General features: G+C 38.5%; 1 pseudogene; it reads right to left on the bottom strand.

Annotated features, from left to right (window-relative positions):
* Positions 1–6,316, bottom strand: part of LOC103201900 — a 30,769-nt pseudogene extending 24,453 nt beyond the window's left edge.
* Positions 6,317–7,006: the final 690 nt, after the last annotated feature.

Raw genomic sequence — 7,006 nt, 5'->3', positions numbered from 1 at the left:
TAGTTTGTTTTTTTTTTTTTTCTTTTTATTTATTTATTTTTATCTTGAATAGGACTCCCTGGATGGTATAAACAAAATGTTGGAGGTTCAAGTTTACCTAGAGATGCCTTGAAAGAAAGGCCTGTGAATCTATTTTCACAAATTCAGCCACTGAAAAGCCTAATGGGGCACAGTTCTATCCTGATATACATGGGGTCACCATAAGTCAGAACTACCTCGATCGCAATTGGTTTGTTATTGCTGTTTAATCTTGCATAAGTTTCTTTACCTCTTTAGCTTCAGTTTTCCACATGACAAAAATGGAATAATACTGATGGTTCAATAGTAGCATTCTCACCTTCCATGCAAGAGACCCAATTCGATTCTGGCCAATGCCCCTTATGCACAGCTGCCACCTGTGTGTCAGAGGAAGCTTGCATGTAATTGTGATGATGAACAAGTTTTAAAGGAATTTCCAGTTTAAGCCAATCTAGGAAGAAAAGGCTGGCTATTGACTTCCAAAAATCAACCAAAGAAACCTCTATGGGTCCCAACAGTCCAGTCTACAACAGATCATGGGGATGACGAGGGAATGGCAGCGTTTTGCTCCATTGTGCATAGAGTCTCGGTGAATTCCTGGCCGGCTTTGTGGAAGCTAACAACTACCTCACAAACAGGATTGACATGAAAGTTTAACAAAAAGCAAAGCATTATCTCAATGTTGAATTCACAGCAAAGACTCAATAAATAACTTACTGTTTTAGGAATTTTTTTAAAAGATTGTTTCCACATTTACACTATTATTGTAAATAGTGTTACAATGAACATTGAACATTGGTGTACACATCTCTTTGAGGGTCTGCTTTCAAGTCTTTTGAGTACATAGCTAGGAGTGGAAATGCTGGTCATATGTTACTTCTATTTTTAGTTTTTTGAGTAGCAAAAACTACTTAAAACCCACAGCAGCTGTATGATTTTGCACTCCCACTAGCAATGAACAGGTTTGCATTTCCCCACGTCCTCACCAACATTTGCCATTTTATTTTATTTATTTACTTATTTTTACCTCTTAGCCTTCATGTTGTTGTTGTTGTTGGGTGGCATCCAGTCAGCTCCCACTCATAGCAAACCTATGTACAACAGAACAAAACACTGCCCAGTCATGTGCCAGCCACATGATCATTCCTGTACTTGAGCCCATCATTGTAGCCACTCTGTCAATCCATTTCATTGAGAATCTTCTCCTTTTTCGTTGACCCTGCACTTTAACAAGCATGATAACCTTATCCAGAAACTGATCACTTCTGACAACATGACCAAATTAGGTAAGACAAAGTCTGCCATTCTCTCTTCCAAGGAGCATTCTGGATGCACTTCTTCCAGGGCAGATTTGTTAGTTCTTTTAGCAGTCCATGATGCTTTCAGTATTCTTTGCCAACACCACAAATCAAAAGCATCAACTCTTCTTTGGTCTTAGTTATTCATTGTGCAGTTTTCACATGCTTATGAGGCAATGAAAAATACCGTTGCTTGGGTTAGTCATACCTTAGTCTTCAAAGAGACATCCTTGCTCTGCAGCACTTTGAAGAGGGCTTTCACAGCAGATTATCCCAGTGCAATACATCATCTGCTGCTTCCATGGGTATTGATTGTGGAACCAAGTAATATGAAATGTTTGACAACTTCAATCTTTTCTCCATTTAACATGATACTGCTTATTGGTCCAGTTATGAGGATTTTCTTTCTCTTTATGTTGAGGTATAATCCATACTGCAGACTGTAATCTTTAATGTTCATCAGTAAGCGCTTCAAGTCATCTTCATTTTCAGCAAGCAAAATCATGTCGTCTTGAGTATCGCAGGATGTTAATGAGTCTTCCTCCAATCCTGATGCCATGTTCTTCTTCATATAGTCCAGCTTCTTGGATTATTTGTTCAGCATACAGATTGAATAAGTACAGTGAAAGGATACCCTGATATACCCCCTTCCTTATTTTAAACCATGCAGTATCCCCTTTGCTTAAAAAGTAAGGAACCCACATCTTCCAACCTCCTCTAACCACACAAGAGGAAGACAGAATCACCATCAACAGCCCAAGACCTATTCCTGTGAGGCCAGACAGGCTGCCTCCCTCCAGCCTTTTCATCAACCCTGACACCAACCGTTCCACCTGCTACACTCACCACATTTCTGCTGCGTTCGATAATTCACTGCAGTGGCCACACAGATTATGAGGTTTATTAGGGAAGCACCAGGCTACAATTCAAGTTCAGGAAAAATGCTCAGTCTCTCTCAGCCCGCCGTCTCTCAGCCAACAGTCTCTCACAGTCTCTCTCCCAGCAATGTGTGTCTCTTGCATCTCTTTCCCAGCAGCACGTGTCTCTCAGTGTCTCTTTCTCAGCAGGCGCATGTTTCTCAGGAGTGCAAACTTTCTCTCAGGAGCACGTCTTTCTCAGCCAGGAGTCAGAGAGATTTCTGCCTCTAGGAGGCTTCCTTTTGAGCCTGGCAGAGTAGCCAAAGTAACCAATCATAACAAAAGAATTCTAAGCACATGAGAGAGAGCTAACTTCCCAGAACATTACTTTTTGCTGCTCCCAACAGAAATATCCCAGGTGGATGATTTTAACAATCAGAAGCTACTCAGTTTCTCACAGCAAATTCACCATGGAGTTTACAAAGACTTATGGCTAGAAAAGCCATACCAGGTCATTTACTGCACTGCACCCTTGTTCTGTTTGAATGACTGCCTCCTGGTCTATGTACAGGTTCTTCATGAAAACAATTAAGTGCTCTGGAATTCCCATTTTTCTCAATATTATCCAGAATTTGTTATGATCCACACAATCAAATGCCTTTGCGTAGTCAATAAAACACAAGTAAACATCTTTCTCATATTCTTTGTTTTAGCCAAGATCCATCTGACATCAGCAATGATATCCCTTGTTCCACATCCTCTTCTAAATTCAGCTTGCACTTCTGGAAGTGCTCTGTCAATATACTGCTGCAATTTTGAATTATCTTCAGCAAGATATTACTTGTGTGTGATGTTAATGATATTGTTCAGTAATTTCCACATTCTGTTGGATCACCTTTCTTTGGAATGAGTACAAATATAAATCTCTTCCAGTCAGTTGGCCAGGTAGCTGTCTTCCAAATTTCTTGGCATAGATGAGTAAATGCCTCCAGTACTTCTTCTGTTTGTTGAAACATCTCAGTGGGTATTCTGTCAAGTCCTGGAGCCTTGTTTTTCACCAATTCCTTCAGCACATCTTTGAATTCTTCCTTCAATACCATTGGTTCTTGATCATATGCCACTTCCTGAAAAGACACCACAGTAAGACAAACTGACAGATGAATGTGGTTAGCCTTCCTGGCTGTATAACGATATCTCATTGAGGTTTTGATTTGCATCTCTCTGATGGCTAATGACACTGAGCATCTTTCATGTGTTTGGTGGTCTTCTGAAAGTCCTCTTTCAAGTCCTTTGCTCATTTTATGATTGGGTTATTTATCTTGCTGTAGTTAAATTCTTAAAGTTTTATATACCACACAATAATCTTTTAAGATTAAGTCTTTAGAATCTCATGTTAGGGCTATAGCATTACTAAAAAAAAAAAAACACCTCACTGCTGTCAAGTCATTTCCAACTCATAGCCACCCCTCCTTGGGTTTCTGGGGTGGTATCTCTATGGAAGTAGGTTGCCCAATCTTTCTTCTGAGGGTAGGTGACAGAATTGAACCACCAGCTTCTGGCAGTCAATTACCTTAGGCACTACGCCACCAAAGCTCCTAGTATTACTGAAATCCCCTAGAAAAGCGAAGCTTTGAAAAAATAATATTCTCATCCTTCTTTCTCTGTTCTGTGTCTAAGTATCAAGGAAAAGCTTTTTGTTTTATTTTTAAGACTGCTTTGATAATTCACTGGCCCAAGATTACTTGATTAATGATAGTAATAACATCTTTTATATCAAGACCATGCTCCTTTTGTTTGTTTTTGGCTCATTACTTCCCTTAGCTGAGTGGCCAGCTATATGAAAGCTTGACTGATAGAAAAGTTTTTGGGGAGCAATGGTCAGATATAAGATTTCCATTGAGAACCAGGGAATAATTTGAGGCAAGAACTCTGTTATCAGTGAGAGCAGAAGGCATAGGACATACATCAAATCTTCCCTGAGACTTTGACTTGCAAAGTCTAGACTATTTGGGCCCCACTTGAATCACCACTGGGATACTCGTAAGAGAAATGATTATTGAAGAAAAGCTGGGGCTGCTGCTGTGGGTACTCCAAAGTCCTGAATGAATCTAACCTATTTAATGTGGAAGAAATTTTCTAGTTCCTACCAAGTAAGGCCAAGATTCAAGGGCATTTTCTACCCTCTTTCTTTCTGATCATTATCAGCATCACAAAATCAACCTGGAGTGGGACCTTGGAGAGATCAAAGTCTGGTGGAAAATGTGCTCAGTTAGGAGTTTAAAGTTCTCTGGATCCCTCCCTATATTCGGTATTATTTGAATGCCTTGCAGACCTATCATCAATAACTCTTATTGGCTCTGCCTCCAAAATTATTCCAAATATCACAGTTCTTCACCATCTCCACAACTTGTTCTCTGGTTTATTTGATCTCCCTAATGCCATTATTTCTCCATTCATGTCATGATGTCTCAAGTCTATCTACGATGCTCCTTCCATCTGTTGTTATACTTTTCATCCAGATCTTTCATGGAGGATATCTTCTCATTATTCAAATTACTACACAAATTTCTCAGAGAGGCTTGCCTCAACCAAAATAGTACCTCTTTTTCTTGCAGTCCCAGATCCTATAATAAGGCTTAAATAAATATTTGCACTTGAAAATATCACTGTGCTACATTGGCATAATGTCATGTAACTTTAAAATTAAAAAAAAACAAAAACATATTTTTTTTTGTTTTGAAATAACCTCTGGTATAGATGTGCCAAAGTTATTTATTCATTGATTTCAGTAGAAAGCAAAGTGTGATTCAGTTCACATCTCTTATTTTTATGTCAAAAACATATTTTGATTGTATACTGGATGACTGCCATCCTCATATCTTTGTCTCTCATCATTCCAGAGTCAATTATTTTCTATTCTTTTCTTGACATGGACACTCAAGAGCAAAATATTTGCTGATTTTGTCTGTTGTGTTTCAAGGCATGTGTGATGCATTTGATGCACATGAGAGAAAATTGTTCTCATTTTATTTATTCTTTAATTTTTCATCATATCAAAAATGGAAGTCTCAGAACAGAGCAAATATTCTCCTAACATCTCTCTAACACTTCCTAATATCTGCTATATTCAATAAAGAGCTAGTAAACCAGGAATTCACAGTCTTAGATGGGTAACAGTGTTGTATCGGTGCAGAAGAAAATTTTCAAACATGGAGGCATTCATCTCAAGACAGGAATGACAGGTTCAACATGCAATCCCAAGAAGCAAAAGGTCAGGATGTGAACAGTGTCTTCCTAGGTAGAATTTATTGAGCCTAACTGGCTAGTGCCACTCACCTAGCCCAGAGCTAAACTTACTCCCTGTAGTCAAATGGTTAATACTTACATTTCAAAGGACTCCAAAGCTGAAGGTGAATCAATCATTAACCCTTACTTTTCCTTTGCTCTCTATGCATAAAAACCTCTAACTCCATAGAAGCAGTGGAGTGCTTTGTATTTTTACTTAGTGCTGCCCAACAACAACAATAAAAATACAAACTCACTGCTGTTGAGTCAATTCCAACTCATAGTGACCTATCCTTGGGTTTATGAGGCTGTCTCTCTAGGGAAGTAAATTGCCCAATCTTCCTTTAGAGGAGTGGCTGGTGGGTTAGAACCACCAGCTTCTGGTTAGCAGTCAAATGCCTTAGACACTATACCACTAGTGCTGCCCAGCCCAAGCTATGTTATTCTTAAATAAAATTCCTTTCTTTTTCACCCTTAACAGAGTATGAGATTTTCTACTTTGACATTTCTGGCTCCAGAGCGAGACTTAAAAGGTGCATTGTCTTTGACAATCCCTGGAGAATCCAGACATGTGCATAGTACCTGCTGAGCCACTTTTGACTCTCCATCTCTGTGAATTCTCGAATTATTTAATGTGGAAAAAAAAAAATACTCACAAGTACAAGCTTCACTCCTTTGTGCTGACAGCTTTTCTAGTTTTATTGTGAATTTGCTTTGGTTCATACAAGTAAGTTTGTTTGCTGTAATAAGATGAGCAATGACATGACTAAAAGATTTGGATCCACCTCTGGAACTACTGCTTAATACACGAACAAGAATTATGGTCTCATATTGTGCATATTCTTGTCTGTCTGGCATAACCTCAATCAAGACAGTTTGGAAAATCAGTGACCACTATGGAGAAATTTTGCTCTGTAAGTTAATTTTTTCTGTGCAGTAACTTTAAGAACAAGCCTTCTGAATTAAACTGTCTCAGTAGGATGCCTATTTTGATTGGTATATTGAGGCCTTTAAAAGATCAAGACAGTGAAATTGCTTCCCTGTAGGACACTGTACCTAAATTAACTAAGCAGAATAAATAGCTACCACTTCAAATTCCAGTTCCCACTTCTCTGCTCTCCTGCCAGCTGGTATCTCTTTCCACCCTTCTTTGCTTTCCTATTCCTCTAATAACACTTCATCAGAACTTCCCTTTTTACCTAAAAATCCAGCAAATAAACCTGCCAGAAATGACCTTTAAAATTCAATCCAGCACTGATGGTGAATATTCCCCTCATCATTTTTGTCCCACAGACACACACAGAATTACAAAGCACTGTGAAAGATTCTCTTCTATTTTCGTCATTTTAGTGATCTCTTACTTTCTTCATGGATAATGTTCTTGATATCCTCCCACAATTCTGGTTTTTGGTCATTGGTATTCAGTGTATCGAATCTATTCTTTAGATGATCTCTAAATTCAGGAGGCATATATTCAAGATCATATTTTGAAATATTGACCTAAATTCCATGAAGACCTCTACAAATTATTTGAAGAATTTAAAATCC

The sequence above is a fragment of the Orycteropus afer genome, unplaced genomic scaffold, assembly GCF_000298275.1.
Source record: "Orycteropus afer afer isolate SDZICR_OR568_19922 unplaced genomic scaffold, OryAfe1.0 scaffold00168, whole genome shotgun sequence".
Taxonomy (NCBI): Eukaryota; Metazoa; Chordata; class Mammalia; order Tubulidentata; family Orycteropodidae; genus Orycteropus; species Orycteropus afer.
This window is presented reverse-complemented; position numbering and strand designations above follow the sequence as displayed.